Here is an 18,368-nt window from a genome sequence, read left to right as displayed (position 1 = left end):
TATGTACCCTGATACAACCTATACAACATTTTGTCCGTATGTTTGCAAAGGATGGGGAGCTAGTAATGTTATTTCAAGTATCACCTGATATGTTACCATCTCATTCCACAAAGTCACTCAGTCACCAGAGAAGTGAAATCAAAGTACTTGAAAATGGCAGGTTTTCTCACAGTTGGAACAGATTCTACCTGTGTTAAAACTGAGATGAAATCTGATGCTTTGGTTGCCTAAAGGAGATGTTAAAAATCCTGTCCCTAATTCTGATCCTTATTTCTGAAGCAAGCCATTAGAGTAAATCTCTGAGATGTAATTTAAAGACATCTACTTTTCTCTGGAGACTTGCTTATATTGTCTTGCTTATTAGCCCCCTTAGGGTAAGCTGACTATAATTTCCATGCAACTTTGGACAAACTTTATTTAAATCTAAGAATTTTACAGCAGTGACAGTGGAGTGAAGAATGAACACAGAGCCCCAGAAAGCTTTGCCCTACATAAATTTTGGAACTTAAAATATCAGCAAATACTCAGTCAAGATGAAATACTTACTCCCTGCAATGTTTGCCTTAGCCTAATTCTTTGAGATACAGGGGAGCAAGCAGAGAACTTCCAGGATTTGCTGAACTTAAAGACGTAAATAATACAGTCTGCATGTATTTGGCAGGAAGCTTCTTTTTCGACGGTAAAATTAATCTCTATACAGAGCAGCAACATCAGCCTGCGCAGCACTAATGTACCTGTTAAATCCTGTTTCAAGAGTTTTGTTAGGACTTCAGTGGGCTTTGTTTTGGCTGCTTTGAGTTGGAGAGATTTTCATTGTCAGTGATTTATTTTCTTGCCAAGGTTAATTAGATCCAAGCTTTGGTTTGGTTTGTTTTTCTGAGTTAAAAGGTAATTTTCACTTCTTTTCATCTCATTGTAATGTTAAGGTATTCATCTGAATTTTGAATTGTAAAGAAAACCACGAAAAATCATGGGACTTGCAACAGTTTTATGTATTTTGGCAATACTAAGAACAGATTGCTGCCAATAAACTGTTTGAGATAGGAACTAATTGGAGTCATGTGGTTTTGGACTGATGTTGAGGAGGAAAAAAGGACAGATATTAAACACCATTCGGACAGATATTCTTTGTATGAAGGTGCTTGAAATGTGGAATTTGCCATATGGTCCATGTATGTAAACATGTTTCATCATGATCTACTGCACAAATAGTTAGTGACGTGGACTGATAAAGAGATTCTGCATGCTTGAGGAGATCAGTGTCATTACAGTGAGAAAATTTTCTTAGAATAAAATAGAAATTATGTTTATACGGTGTCACTATCCAAATCAGCTGATTACTATACTATACTATACTATACTATACTACACTACACTACACTACACTACACTACACTGTACTACACTATACTAACCAAGTAAATGACAATCCCTACCATAGAGGTTACAGTCTAGCTCAGATAATTGAGGACTGAAGCATTACTGTCTGATAGTTGAGCCTGAGCTAAATTGTCTTGGCTGTTTCAATCTTTCTAAGTAGGCCTCTAAAGGCCTACATAACTTCCAGCCACCACTAGACCTATCTCTCATTGATACCAGCACTCCTAAGACTCATGGAAGATATGTGCTGATAATTGAGGCAGCGATAGATGCAATGAAGTTATGGCTGCACAACAAGTTACCTCCCATCAGCTGAGCAATGGCAAGAATGATTAGCTCAAACTTCTTCATCATGGTTGAGCTAAGGAGTATATTATTTCACAGCTGAGCAGACTCAAAGCATGTGCCTAAATTTTACCAACTTAGCATACTTAAATTAATGCCTGACAAGGTAGCAAACTACCATAGCTAATTAACGTGTGTGACCTTTGATTTCTACTAATGCTAGTGTAGAGAGCTATGATTTCATCAAAACACACTGTGTTTGGTGATATAAATGAAACCTAGCCTTAAAGAGAAAGGTTTTCTTTCTACAAGGCTTTCGTCAAGTGGATGCACACTTAGGACTTGAGAGTAAAATTTGAGAACGAGACAAATTTCTAACTTTTAAAGATCTGGTAAAGCTCCCCCAGGAGGGCAGGAGATCATTGCCGCATAAACTTATACCATATTTTATCAAGGTCAGGATTACAATCAGTTTGCAACTAAGTCTTATCACCAAATAAATATCAGATTGCATTTGCAGGACTTTATAAACAATGATTAGTTCACATGCAGAAGGCATGCATTACTAACTCACCCACTGAAGCAGAGTTCATTCCCTAGGACAGTTAAATGAACAGTTTCCATCAACACAGTATTCATTTTTTAAAGACAAAGGATGCAAGCATAAACATTGTTTAGAGATCAAGAAGAGTAAAGATGTAGTAGGTGTGCTACTGTATGTTTCTTAATTGTGCTACCAAACATTTATTTTTAAACGTGGTTGGTGTTGAATTTTCCTGGAACATTTTAACTGAATAAAGCTGCCTAGTCTCATAACAGAATTTCTTTGAGACTAAGACAACAATAATTAACAATTAGGACAGGAAATTTGGCTTGACAACTTCTTCCTCACAGCAAAATCTATTACTAGCAATGTTAGGCAGCAATAATTTAAAATCTTTTTTTCTTAACATATTGCCATAATGTTCCAGCAGATAGGAGATTATTTCCAACACGTGTACACCTTTACACATGTACTAGAAAGCCTAATTTAAGGAAATGTTCCAAAATATCTGAATCCCATGTAAGACTGTGACTTTAATATTTCCTGGGATAATAAAGTGGTCCCATTTCTGGATAAAGGGTGAGGGGCATGTATGTAAAAGAGTGACAATCCAGCCCTGTTTTCAAAGGAAGAAAGTCTAACAAAAACATTAAGTTCAGTTTCGTCTACACCAGGTACATTGCTAGAATATTATGACTGATAGAGTCTCCCTTTTTTCTGGGTGTAGAAAAGGCAGCAACATAAAGGGTACTGATCTAGTTGAGCTATGCTGTTTAGAGGAGCTTATAGTTCAAACTGTGTACCCTGTTTAAAGACCTACTTTTATTTTTGCTGTTGAAATTCTGGAAGGTTCACGCTAGGTTGAATTAATCAATATTGCCTTTAACTCTGCAGAATAAGAAAGCTATAGTGTCTTTAAAACCCAGTATAATTGTAAATGTAATAATGTCTCAGAAAAAAGAGAATTCTGCACCATGGACTAGTGACTGGTGAACCCACACATTAGTGATGGAGCTAGAATTAAAGATATGGCAAACAGTTTTAAAGAAAGAGAGGGATAAACCAGTAAAGCTGTCTAACTGTCCACATGAAGTTAATTCTAAATCCCACAGTTGCTGCTTGATCTGGGACGTGCCTCATCCTGGAGATGTGCAGAAGTACCTAAAATAGTTTCAGAGACACAGGTGACTGAGGAATTGTTTTAGGAAGAGTGCAGTAAGGCTGTAAGCCTCATCAGAGGAAGTGTCCTGCTAGCACCTGGTGCTGATAACTATTCAGAGAGGGCAAAGAAGTTGACTCAGGTGTTCTTAAGGAGGAAACAAAGCCAAACCTTGCCCTCCTGCATCCTAAGGGAGTATTGTGCTCACTGGAGCACTGGGAAAACCTTTTCCAAGCCTTTCATCCCATCGTGGTTCTCAGTAAACCCCGTGTGGAAGAGTTGAGTACCACAATCTCCAGGGGTGCAGCAGGGAGTGTAACCATCTCTTGTGCTTTTCCCCAGAGCTACATTCAGCAGATCAGCCCACTGGCCTTTATAAACCTCATTCACTGTCAGCTCTCCAGGGATTGTTCACAGCATGAAGGCACAACCTGGGGCTGTGGGATCACACTGATGCCACAGTGCTTTACAGATGATGCATAAGTCATTTTGTGAAGATAATCTGAAGTCTCCAAATTAAGAGAGGAAGACTGTGAGCAAGAAATGGAAGAAAAATATGTCAGAAAATAGGAAACAGAAACTAAGAAAGAGAAAGGACCTATTAGGGTCATTCCTCCATTTTGAAGATGTCAATTCAGACAAGAGTTTTGTGGCAGAGAAGAGTTTACAGGCAGATAAAAATTATATTATTTTTGTTGTGTTTTCTTAGTTAAAAATTGGTACAATTGAAAAAGAAATAAGGAAATGGAAACACAGTGACAAGCTGAAGAAAAAAAATCATTATTTTGCACAGACAAAAATGAATAAGATGTAGGTGTCATTTTAGATAAAGGAACAAGGACCAAACAACATGGAAGCAGAACACTCAGGTTTGCAAAACTCTATGTATTAACAAAGAACCTCCTCTTCATGCAACTGCACATGTTCTTAAAGTATTTAAAACATATCTCATTATGAACTTGTCTTTGGTGCACGGCCTCTCAGCAGTATCTGTCCAAGAACTCAGCACACCAGTTTGCTCCTCCCAGCTGGGAGGTGGTACAGGACTTTGGGTAAGCTGCTTCTCCTCTTTGCCTGTCATCTATAAAATGAAGACTATGACAATGTCTTCCTGTTGAAAAGACTGTAAAATTGCTAGGCAAGAGTAGCAGTGTTATTCAAACTAATTATCACAGCGATTCCTTGCCACACTGTTTGCTTTCTGAACGTTCCTTCAAATATTTAAACTCTTCTGGAGAGCTCAGTTTGAAATCTTAAACAAAGCATAGGAATATATCTACTTGTAAAAACACTGTAAGAAGCATGTTCCGATTATACCAAAGCCTCATATCCCTCTTCAAGCAGTTTCGCCATCGCTTGAGTAGGAGCATAGAAGTGATGGATTTTATCCACTGAGGGCACACATATTTAACCTTGTTTTCTAGTCCAATGAGCTGGCCACAGAGAACAAAATTATGCAAATATTTTATAAATGTGGTTGTACATGAGCATCCATAACTGAGGGGAATGTATCACTTTGGTTCTTCTGGTGTCATTAATGTAGAGCAACATTTTGTATAGACTGGCCTAGGCATGTGATATAGTTTCCCAGAGGAAACTTAAAGCTTGTTAACTAAAATCTAGAGAAGTATGAAAAAACAAAACCGATTAGATACTGACAAACCAGCAATAGGCTGGAGTAAATCATCTTCACAAGTGCCTTACAGCTGTGGATGACAGTGCCATAGAGGCAGAGGGTGAGCTATTGTTGTGCAAGCTATTAAGTTGAGCTCAACTACAGAGCAGGACACAGTCCCAGGTGAATTAGGGGACTGAAAAGTGCAAAGACTCTTCACATGAAATGGGAATATGTGTCACACAAGCCAATGCTGGTAGGGGGTCTCTCTCTGGGGACAGGGCTTGAACTAGATAGATTAAATCAACTAAAAGCTATGACTGTAATTTACATTCTTTATTTTGTATTGCACTGTGGTACTAGTAACAGTAGCACACAGACACTTTACATAAAAACAATTCTTTCTTTTGCTAAGGCTTGTCTACACAGGGAAATTTAGTCGTATCTTTATATCAGCATAACTCCCCATGTGGACACTCTTCCTTCAGAATAATTCCAGGATAATTACAATTATGCTGCGTAATTATGCTGCATAATTATAACAGTGAATTTCTTGGTGTAAACAGGCCTTAACTCTTTAACTGAATCTACTTGAACCCTCAGAATTATGTCACTGCCTTTGCTGATGTTTAGAGCCTTCACCAAACTTGTCATTTGTGCTCATTCCCAGAACATTAGCTGTTGTTTACCCAAGCTAAACATGTTTCATTGTTCTAATTTGTTCTCAGATCAGTCCCTCCAGCCTCATAGCCTTATCTGACATTCAGAGCATCACAGTATTTGCCAGGTCTCGCTTAGTATCTAAAGCAGGACTTGGAAGCATGACATGTACATAGACAGTTTTAAGTGGCTGCAAATTTGACCTGCTTATTAATAAGACCAACACAAGAAATTTCTTTCTCATTGTTGAGGAGTCTTGAGGAAGAAGAAATCCAGCTCATGAGAAATTCTTCTTACAGTTTTCTAAGTGTCTTACCGTCATCTTCAGTCTCACCCAGCTCTGCTGCACTTAACTGAGGAGTCAGAGACAACGTCAAGCAAGGTGTTTGAATCCTGTGGGCTGCATCTGCAGATAAAATCATCCATCCATCCATCGCTGCTCCACTTTAACATTGTTGTCCTCATAAGCAACCATCAGTTTCAGAGGCAGAACAAGATTTGTTAGTCTGGTACAACGTCACCAGCATTTTCAATCCTATTTCCTTAGAGATCTGAGAAGCCATTAATTATCACAAGATACACTGTTAAGCAGGTCATCAGTCCAGCATTTAGAGAATGTTTCTCCATCACCTTGTTTGAAAGTATAACATGACACTGAAAAACTTTTCACTGATTTTTATAGTTGCCTCTAAACAGCCTGCAGATTATTTACTGTAAAGGATATTCACACCTAATTTCCCTCCCACTTCTAAACCACATTGCCAATGATATCACTAATAATAATATTACTGTTGTTAACAATACCAAATAAAGCTAATAAATTGTTATTTATAATTTGCCTGGCCCTGACATTTCAAAGCATTTCTGGAGCACTTACTGTGATTGCTAGCACTACCGTAGACACAAGGACATCCTGTTCACCAGCCAGGGAAATGTGGGTTTCCCTGGACTGGAGTGCAGCATGCTCATAGCTATGCACATCAATGCTGCTTCAGAGTTTAAGGCAGAAAGTATAAAAACTTATTCTGTTTTGCTGATGGGAGAAGCTTTGGACCTTAATAAGTGATAAGCAGTAAGCTATACAACTCTTTGCATTACAACTCTTGTTCAGAGTTTCACTCCCCATTCACAAATGTACTGGCAAATTAGTCTTTTTGGTTTTTTCCCCCTCCAGCCACTCCATTTGCCATCCAAGCAGAGGAAAACTTATTTCTTCTCTTGATTGCAAGGAATAATCCTGAATCTGCTTTCTGCTGGTGCATTCAGATCTTGAACTGTGTTAGCTGGGAAAGATCATGCTAGGGCAAGTCACAAGGGAGTTCTACTGTGTCCCTAATTAGCTGAGCTACTCAAATAATGTAGAAGGTCATCAGAAGCCATTTCAACTCTGTTTCTCAGATAGGCAGAGAGGTTGTGTTCAGCTGAGCACTCTGATCTCATTTTAAAGAAAACAGAGAAGGAATGGAAGATTTTTGTCCATTCTGATAATTTATTACATGCAAGCAGTACAGCTGTTTATGTCAGAAGGCGGAAGTGGAAGAAGGGCCTTTGTTTCTGTTTGGCAAATTTTCCATGACACTCTCAGCAGAAGAGAGCTATTTTATTCTGTTGGGTGCAGCCCTCACATGGGAACACAAAAGCAACAACAACAACAACAAAAAAGGCTTAGCTGATGATTTGGCAGCAGCCCAGTGTTCTTCATTTCGTTATTTAACGTTAGCATCCTTGTAGCTTTTCCCAGTGGCAGGAATAAAACTTAAAAGTTCATTGAAACTCCTGTTCTTCCTTTGTTCAAGTGTGAGCACAACTCATACAGACATTTTAGAGTCTCAAGCATCTGAAAGAATTAGACTATAAAAAAAATTTGGATCCTTTCGTATTCAAATCCCTACTCTTGGAGTTGATATGGATGCAAGGACCATCTATATTACTATCAGTTAATTAAGCCATCACTGTGCTTGGAGCTGTACAGTCGAAAGAGAGGAACACTGAATCAAATCAAAGACTGGGTAGGTGGATGACGCTGTGATTCCCAGCGTGGCACACAGTGCTGGGGCCAGTTCTGTCCCTGAGCCCCCGGGATGGGACTGCAAGACAGCGAGGTGTCAGGGCCAGCTCAGGCACAACAGTCAGGGCATAAACAGTATTCACCCAGAGGAACAAAAGAAAGGTGGGGTGTTTCAGACACTGTGAAAGAACAGAAGGGCTAATATGTTTCCACTGAACATACTTGTAGATTTCTATTGGTGAGAATGTAGTTCAGGAAATAACACAAACCTTTTATGTAAAAAAAAAGTTGGATCTTTTTAAAGTTTGGGTTAGGATAATATAAGGAGGGTAGCCAGCAACACATTTTTGCATTAACCAGTGTCTATATATCACGTTCAGAAGAGTTCATTAGGCACTTCACTTTTAATTGAACTCAGTAAAGGGACTTTTTTCAATTAGCCTCAAAGGTCCTGCTAACACAAAATTTCCAGTGATATTAGGAAAATTATATATATCGGAAAAGCTAGTTGTGATCGTATCTCTAACTTCTTCATGAACTGAATTGTGTTGGGGAAATCAAGATAATGAAAACTTACCAAATGGGACTAAATAATTAAATTTTAAATAAACTAGAATTTTCTGTTGTATTATAACTCTAATAGTTGAAGGAAAACATTGGAAGGCAGAAAAGCAAATGTTAATACAGAAATCTAAGGATAATAAGGGAAAGTACTAATACTGATTAAGATGATTACGATGATTATAACTTCCAGTATGTAAAATCATAATGAAAATGATACAGTCCAGCATGCTCTCAGAAGTTATACATGTACTTAGGCACTAGGAAATTTTTTTTCATGCTAAGATGGTTTGTGCAGATACAGTGGAACTTTCAAAGCAATAAGGAAAGGAGTAAAACAACCTGATGGGAGTGGCAACGCTCTATGCAAATAAAAAGTTTCCTGATTCAAAAAAATCTTCCAATCCCATCACAGAAAAGTAAAAGATATATTGAGGGTAAAGTAAAATACATTTATATAAATCATTCAGAGGTAACGCTGAGCGGCATGGTGTCTTCAGTTGCAGTCAATATTAAGATTTATTGATCTGAGAGATAAATATTGACCAGGGTGATGCCAAAGCCAATATTTAACTTCAGGGACCATAAATCTTAATAGTGACTGTAAAGAGCAGTCAGTATCATCTATGTTTGATATATATTTTATTGCCTTTTACAAGGGTGTAAAAGGTTTTTTAAAAGAGAAGCTGTTTCCTTCATTTTGAAAAGGTCCTTGCCTTGCCAGAGCAGTCCAGATGTATACACTTGCCTTTTCAAAGATCATCTAATGATTGTGAGAATCATTTGAGTGATGAAGAAGTTGCCTATTTAACAACAACAAAAACCACAGTTGGCAGCATCTTTTGCAGATTTATGTTAGCTATGAAATGCTGATGTACATGCAACATGTTCCTAGATAAAGCTATTTAACAACTTAGAGGAAAATCAACTCTAAATTATGCAGTATCAGCAGTTCTCTAGGGGTTTCTTAATTTTACATTGTTCCACCTCAACACATCAACTGGATCCATAAAATGTTCATACGCATAACTTCCTACTCTATTTACAAATTATTCCAGTATACATACTCCTGTACAGCCTGGCACATGTTATTTTGCTGGGTTTGTTATTAATATTTCTATCTGTTCTGCTTCTAATATGTGTGAGCTGCTTCTTAACCCAATGTCTAGAGTTCACAGTGTTAAACAGAGAGATCTTTTTCTCACTTGCTATCTCCTTCCTCTTTGCTTATATTAAAGAGATGACACTGACAACAATAGCAAAGGTAAACGCAAGTTAACAAATACAAATAATTAAGCAAAAATCCCCATGAGGTAGCAAATGATAATTTAGTTACAGTCTTGGAGTATTCTTAGCCATACCAATGTTCTCCCTAATGTTCAGAGGAGATTTCTGTTATTACATTAGATGACATTTGTTTTCAAAAGCCACTGCATAGTTGACATCCACTTTTCTGACACCCGAAAAACACATTTATAACAAAAGATTACTTAGATACTACTACAGTGAGTGAGCCCAACTCTTCCTGAACAACAACTTTTTAAGACCAGTTTATAGGATCTAACCCAGCACGAGGGAACGATTTGATAAAAATCTATGTAATGAGGCTTTAATTCTATGAAAAGAATGCTTTATGACATTAAGAAGCATGACAGTTAACCTCAAATGGTTTATTCATGTCAGCACGGTCCAAAGACGTAATTAGTTGTAATGTCCTAGCCTCAGAGTCAGGGGTTTAGAGAGAGAATAACCACCAGTGGCATCACCCAGCTCCTGCTACTCTCTCCCTAGGGGGCTGCGCTGTCTAATTTTATGTCTCAGGGTCCTGACAGACAATGGCCTTCCTTTCAAAAAGTGTCTGCACATGACCAGGATGACTTACAGGGAGATTTTTCATGCCTGAGAAACAGCAAACATACGTAGATATATCTAAACCAATGCTGAACTCCGTGCTTAGGCTTCGGCAGCTCCTCAGGTTAAACACTTGTTAGCAGGTACTTGTTAGAGGTAGTAGACACTTGGCAGTTCTAGTTTGATCATTTCCACAACCCATTAAATTTTTGACTGTCAAAAGAAAACAATCAGAGTTGTCTGGAAAGGGATTCCTTTCTCAGGCTGTTTTTCATCACTTTCCCAGTTTTCAGAACTCTGCAATTAAGTGATTTAGTTTTATTGATATCACTTCTTGTTTTAGAAGGTGGCAGGACTAGAAACTGTGGTAATTAGTGAACACAGTAAAAACTCATGTCCATTCCCCCTTTACCAGTGCTAGTGACTGAGCAAACACATTGAAAACACATTCAAAGTTTACATGTGGCTGAGGGAGTACCATCCAAACTTTACTATAATGGGAAGTCAAGTATTTTGCTCATTTTAAGTATCTGCAATTGTAAACAGTGGTGATAATGCTTGGAAAAAATGCACTTCAGAAGACAGATGACTGTAGACATGATAACACTCTGAGATAACATTTCAAGAGAGGCAAACCAAGGGAGAGGTGTCCTTTATCTATTACATCACAGCAATATGGCTTTTGAAATGTTCAGTAGGTAGCTTTATTTACAAGCTGTAACTTGCGATAACTCTAGTGATAAAGAGAGGGAGAGCCATCCCAGTTTGGGGAAAAAAAAAGAAAATCACTCTGTACTTTGTGTTTCCACTACATGTAGTCATCGTCTGGCATTTGGCTGGGGTGTAATAACTTGGTGTCTCTTCGTTCCCCCATACAGGATGAAGGCTTTAATCAGTTTTGTCAGAACGTTTGCTCGGTTAATCTCCTAGCAATGTGTGATGAATAATCTGCTTATTGACTGTCTCAGCAGTTGGTGGGTTCTCCACCCTCACCCCATGGTGAGATGCATCTAGTTTCTGCTGGCTGCTCATTTTCCTTTAAAAGAGGAGCACTGTCTCTCTCCCCAGCAGGCTTATCCCACCCAGCCCACCCCCTTTAGCCTCACACCCCACTTCTCCCCTTCCCCTCCCTGCCTCTGGAATCTGGAAAACGCTGCCTGCCCTCACCAGGGTTTGTCTTTGGGTAATTACTCCATCCCAGTCACCTTGAGCTCACATACCACAGAGTGCTCTCTCTCTCTGCTGAGCTTCATATCTTTATTTTCATACCAAGAAAAACAGATTTAGGGTGAAAAGGAAAGTTTTGGCAACAACTGTCATCACATTATCAACACAGTGCTAGTGATGAATAGTTCTGGAGTAAAGAAAATGCCATAGGAAGCTCTACTTCATTGGGACAAAAATACAAGGACGGATCTGAGAGCTTCCTTCATCGCCGACTCAGAAGGAAAAAATAAGGAAAAACTCTAATCAAAGTATCAAATCTCAATTGCCTGCAACTGTGAACTAACTTCACAGAAAAAAAAGCCTAGGCCCCGATCGTGCACATGACTGCACACAATTGTGGGTTCTGCCTGTAGCAGCTCTTTGCAGAGCAGATAATGGAAGGGAAGTTTCTTACAACCAGCTCTGATTTTAACATTCTTGGTAACAAACCCTTAACAAAAAAATCTCTGAAAAGTAAAGAGTTTCAGCTCCCAACTCAGGACAATATTTCTGAAAGTTTCTTAATTAGGCCAGAAATAAAATCCATTATACAAAAAGCAGTATGGTTATTTGGGACAGTGATATACCTTGCATTATAAAGGTTTACAGAGATACATTGTGCATGCAGGATACAGAAAATACTATATCTTTTAAAGCGTGGATTTGAGGAATTATGAATGAAAAGCTTCATGACTTCCAGCTGTGGGGTCTTTTTAGACCTATCTGAAATGCACAGCTCTGCTACTCGAGAACAAGTGGAGATGTGCTGTTAATGTAAAATTGCACTTGTTACAGAACTTCCTTCATGCACAAATAAATCTGTCTTAGATCAGGCTCCAACTCTGACAGCCAGATTTCACCAGAGTGACATATGTGAAGGCAGGGTTCTTATATTTATTATGCAGTTTGGATTCAGTATCTCCCTCACTTTTTAAGGGCATTCTATTTTCCCATTGATGATTCTCACCTAAATAAAAGTGGCTACAGTTCCTGTTCTTTTTATGCTTCTGATTTATTCTCTGCATTGTTCCACAAATGTATAGAATTATATATGCTTTTGTCTGAGCTAAGTGGTACCAAAAGTCACCGGCTTTCTCTGTTCCTGAACCCCACCCAGCTTCTGCAGACAACCTAAAGTCAGTCAGTTTGTATTGTCTACACTTCACACCCTTCCTTGCTATAAGGTGGCCCCACCATGTGAGCTTTGGTGATGGATCTCTGAGTCATCTTGACCGCCCAGCCAGCAGGGCTGGTGGGACGGATGGAGCCAGGCATTGCACGCCAGGTCCCAGCACACAGCAGTTAGTGTATCCCCAAATGTGTCCTTGCACATTTACATGCAGGTCTTACCCAGTGTTTCCCCCAAAGGCATAGAAACTGAATCATCTCAGAGCTCACAGTAAGCAAACAGATGGTCAGCAAGAATACGATACATGATGATATCTGTGCATAAAAGTATGCATATTTGAATATGTGTGCATGCCTCCTTGGAGCAAGAATACAGAGTTTCACTGATTTTTCTAGGGTTCTGGGAAGTTGTTTTCAGCTTGAATTTAGAGTCAAATAAATCTGTTTTATAGGCCACTTGTGATAGCTTGTGACCAAGTTGCATAGCACTGTAAAGCAGATACATATTATATCTTCAAAAATTCCTGATGCAAAAATAAAGAAAACAATTCCGTTCTGTTGATTTTGTGTTTTGAAGCCCTTGCAACAGAGAAACTCTCTAAAATAAATGAAATGCTGTATAAAGCACCTGACACAAGTAAATTATGTTAATAGAATGGGTATGTGTAGTTTACTGTAGATATAGGTTTCATGGTTCTTGTTTACACCTTGGCATCTCATTCACACATCCTTGGGAGAAGGATCAATCAAAAGTGGGGTGCTAAATAGCATGCCTTTAATTAACTAGATTTCAGAAGTGTCTATACAAGCCCGTATTGGGACCAGTACTGTTTAATATATTCATCCATTACATAGGTAGTGCGATCGAGTGCACTCTCAGCAAGTTTGCAGATGACACCAAGCTGAGTGGTGCAGTTGACACGCCTGAGGGATGGGCCTATCTGAACCTCATCAGGTTCAACAAGGCCAAGTGCAAGGTCCTGTACCTGCGCTGGGGCAACCTCCAGTATCAATACAGGTTGGGGGATGAAGGGATTGAGAGCAGCCCTGCAGAGAAGGACCTGGGGGTACTGGTGGATGAAAACTTGGACATGAGCAGGCAATGCATGCTTGCAGCCCAGAAGGCCAATTGTACCTTGGGTTGCATCAAAAGCAGCATGGCCAGCAGGTCGAGGGAGGTGATTCTGCCCCTCTACTCTGCTCTGGTGAGAGCCCACCTGGAGTCCTGCATCCAACTCTGGAGCCCTCAGTACAGGAAAGACATGGACCTGTTGGAGAGAGTCCAGAGGAGGCCACCAAGATAATCAGAGGGTTGGAACACCTCTCTTATGAGGACAGGCTGAGACAGTTGGGCTTGTTCAGCCTGGAGAAGAGAAGGCTCTGGGGACACCCTGTTGCAGCCTTCCAGTACTTAAAAGGAGCCTATAAGAAAGATGGGGACAGACTTTTAGCAAGGCCTGTTGTGATAGGACAAGGGGTACTGGTTTTAAAATAAAGGAGGGGAGATTCGGGCTAGACATGAGGAAGACATTTTTTACAGTGAGAGTGGTGAAACACTGGCATAGGTTGCCCAGAGAGGTGGTGGATGCCCCATCCCTGGAGACATTCAAGGCCAGGCTGGACAGGGCTCTGAGCAACCTGATCTAGTTGAAGATGTTCCTGCCTATTGCAGGACAGTTGGACTAGATGATCTTGGAAGATCCCTTCCAACCTGAATTATTCTATAATTCTATGATTCTATGAAATTCGCGGGGCCTGCAAAGGCTATGCCCAAGGCCCCACTTTTACCTCAAGTTCCTTATGCTTAGATCTGACCTTCAGTACCTTTTCTCACTGGAGCTTGTTTACTGAAGCTAAAAGAACTAAAGCTTTTGCCAAATACTTTATGTCTTTGAAGGTCTGTAGTCTGGAGTGATTTACCGGGACACATGACAATCTTTTCCAAACAGATCAGAACTTAACATTTTAGGATCTGTCAAGTGGAATGGAAAAGCAGGACTTGTGTATTTTCAGACCAAATTGCCATGATTCCAGCTCTTCTGCTATATTCTGCAGCAGAGACCTTATTGCCACTTCTGCGGTTAGGTTTTCATATATGCTGCCTCTTTTTTTTTTAAGTCAACAACAGTAATGACTAGTCATTGGTTTTGTTAAATCTCAAAGTAATGCTCTCTTAAAGCAACAATTTCAGATTAGTTCTTTATACTAACTCCAACGTGCCAATTTCAGCAACTGATCTTATCCCCCTGTTCTGAGAAGAAAACTGGTCTTAGGAAATCACAGTACCACAGTCTATAAGCAAACTATTATACATGAGGGAAAAAAAAAAAAAAGGCACAGATGCTCTCTGTATTTTCTGCAGACTCTCATGCAATTTCCCTGGACTTGTCTCTTCCTTCCTTTTCTGCCTTCATTCTACAAGCTTCTGCAGACTTTTTATCTGAGGTAAGTGATTGTCAGTTTATTCAAGGCACTTATCATATTTGCAAGAACTAACACAGACCTCTCACATATTTGGTCTAGGTGTGATAAGAACATTTGCTCTTTATACATTAGCCCCACTTAAAACCTGTCAAAGACACCAAGTGGTCCTGCAATCTATCATCTATTCTGCAGTGCAAGTGAAGCTGGGTGGTTAGCTTCATCAGTCGTTTAAAACCAGATATTACTATTGCTGCCCCAAAACAGCCATAGCTCGGAGAGGTTGGCAAGATACATATATCATATGACATGATTCGGCCTGTAGAAAAGCAGCTTTGGGCCTCTCCATCAGTGGAAGGTGCCCTGAAGGCAGCAGAGGTGAGTACTCCAGGTGGAGGCTACAACCCCTCAGACTACAACTATACCAGTAAAATAGACAGTGCTGGACAGGCTTAGGTGCTGAACCTCCATCATCTCCACTGTTAAATTTCCAGAATGGTTTTGACCCTGGCTGACTTGCACTCACCCAAACAACGTCTACGATGACTTCCTGAGCTAGCACACGCCAGGGACTCTTCCCAACAGAGCTTCTGGCTGCAACCACCTCACTCTCGCAGGGTAAAACTGTTTAATCTTGTAGATGTGGGCAGTTCAATGCCAGGTGACTTCAGCAGTGTAGAGCTGGACATGCCTGATGTAGCCTCACTGTCTAACAACTTCCTGTGAAGTTAAATGTGGAAACTTCTGAAGGAGCCCAGCGGGTTCCCATGCCCCAGATTGCCCCTCTGCTACCTTTGAAAAAACAGGTTCTGAATTCTCTGCTTAAGTCTTCAATAGCATTGAATAAAAAAGCGGATGAGAAGTACAAAGCAGGCACAATTCTCCGACCTCCAGATTATCAGCCCCAGATCCACATGCAGAGGGAAAAATGTATATGCCTGGGTTTCCTTTAACAGATTATGCAGTCTATTCACTCACACTTATCACATGAGCTAATGTAAGATTTACTGTCCATAATTAATCAACCTTAGGCAAGAATATTTAGCACTTCTACTCGATTTTTCATTTTCAAACTGCTTTTCAAACACTACCTAATTAAACATCAGGAACAATTATTTCCAAGCTACTTTACAGGCACATTTGAAACATGAAATGAGCACATTTTAGCATGTATATGAGGAATCTTTGTAAACCAAAACAAGTCTATCCGCAACCTGCTGAAGGAATGACAGCAGTAATAGGACAGAGATTTCCAAACAGACCAAAGTAGCAGCCAGTTATTTCTGTTCCTGTGCACACAAAAGCCAGTAATGTAGCTTCACTTTTAAAACTTCTGCCTATCTCACATTTTCATTTTGTCTCTGAGAGGATATTTTATTCTTAAATAACTGCAGAACTGGGATGAGGAAGAATTGCTTCTTTGCAATGGACAGATGCCACCAATGGGCCTGGGGCTCTGATTCACATGCTTGGCAGCAAGTCATGAGGTCACAACTGTAAGTCTCACCTCATGTCTTTCACAGAGGTAGCAGGTAGAGCTGTATGTTCATGCAGCGGTAGTGTCTCCACTAGCAAGGTCAATCCAAGACATGATATTTGCTCTCTGAAAACTGTTCTAATACCATTCCCTCATGACTAGACATACAGTCAGCACTGGCAATTTTTGACCACCTCTAAGGAGAAAGTCAGGTGGGGTGGACCATTCCTGTCATCCCAGTAGCTCAGGATGGGTGGCTCAGGTGGGCGCCCACAAGCCCAGGACTGTAGTGTACTCAGCCTGCCAGGTTTCTCCATCACTTTTGGCATCAGTGTGATGACCCCAAAGAGCTCAGGTCAGCAGGTTGTCTAAGGAGGAGTGAACCCACCCAGGCTAGAAAGGAAGCAGCTTGATTTCTAGCAGCGCAGTTCAGTTTACCTAGGAGAATGTACTGAAAGTGTTGGTTGTTTCAATCAATAGGGCAGTTGACCACAGATTTTGATTGAGAGTGGACACACAGCCACTCCTGTCCTCTCTGCTACGGAGACAACACAAAGGTAAGGTGCAGCCTGCAGAGGTGATATGTTAAGTCTGGCAGGTATCATGAGTCAGGGTTGCCAGAGCTTAACAACAAGTTCTCATTTGTGACAGAATCCTTCTTGCCTTAATAGTGAAAATAGGTTTAACACTGCATAAATAAGCCAACAAGGAAGCATGGGATCCTTAGGACAGAAAATGTGATATTTTCTCTGATGAGATAAATAAAATCAAGAAACGAAATATTGTTAATTAAACATCAAGAATTTATGGATCTGCCAACATGGCCTGGTGCAGTTCTGGGCAGAGATACCTAAGCAAGCTCTAAATAAGCCAGCTCCACTACTGGAAGCAGCATAACCAGGCAAATGCGGTATTCTGCACCAGCTCGTTAGCACTGCTGCAAAGTCAGCTATATTAATTCAGATAGTGCATCACACTAATGTTTCTTCACTTCTTCTGGGGCCCAGGTGGGTTCATTCAGCATGGGTAACTCAGTGCAGTGCTTACATGAGCTCTCCAGGTACACACCAAGGCAGGGGACAGTAAACTTTCATGGATGGTGTATACCAGATGGTATTTTTCTTTTCCAGATTAGAGGTTAAACATGCTGGTAAGAACACTGTGGGATCCATGAGAGACTGCCTCTTACAGAAACAATATGCTACCATTTTCTATCATCATTAAATCGCATCTGTAAGAGGCAGAAGCTCCCGCTGCTCTCAGAACTCAGAGTGAGCCAGAAGGTGGAAGCCACCAATGTCTCTCTCCAGATGGCACAGCCCCAAAACCAGCTCTGAGCTGGTCCTCCTGGTGTTTTTAGACATTGACCTCCACATTGCTACTGGTTTCAGTGCCCTAGACTGTAAACAAGCTGTGAGAGTCACAGGGATGCAAAAAAAAGTTCAGCAAAACTAAAACTTAAGGCTAAGGCTTTTCTGCAAATATCCTTGACTGCTGTGCTTGGGCACAACTGCCTTACACACAAATTACAGAATGTGTTCTGGCTTAGAAGTAGGCAAACCTATTTTCAGTTCACAATGAAATAATTCAAGTGTCTTTCACAGAGTGCTAAAAATTGGGCTTTGGATTACGTTGTTGACCTACATGCCTCATCTCCCCGTCTGTGAAACAGGAACAGTCTTTCCAGCAGGGACATTGCTGAGAGAATTTCATTCCTGCTTATAAAACACTACCACAGTAAAGTGATAATAAGAGATATAGATGTGTTATTTTTACTAAACTATTTAAAATATTCAGAATAGTGACAATGGTCCCAACCTACATTTTGCTCATGCTAGTGTAAATGGAAGCAACTCACTGTATATAAAACTTAATTAAAATCAGTCTCTGTGTCTTTCTGTGCACTTAAAATGGATAAAGGGAATTTTTCTGATCCCACTCACAGCCGAGTTACAGCAACCTTATATCCGAGGACCTATTTATGGAGCTTTTTTGCTTTAAACTTTAGGTGGTTTCAAGGCTTACACAAAGGCCTTGGATGTTTTGATTTGTTTATCTCAGTATTCTCCCTTG

The sequence above is a fragment of the Caloenas nicobarica genome, chromosome 3 (genome assembly GCF_036013445.1).
Source record: "Caloenas nicobarica isolate bCalNic1 chromosome 3, bCalNic1.hap1, whole genome shotgun sequence".
NCBI lineage: Eukaryota > Metazoa > Chordata > Aves > Columbiformes > Columbidae > Caloenas > Caloenas nicobarica.
This window is presented reverse-complemented; position numbering follows the sequence as displayed.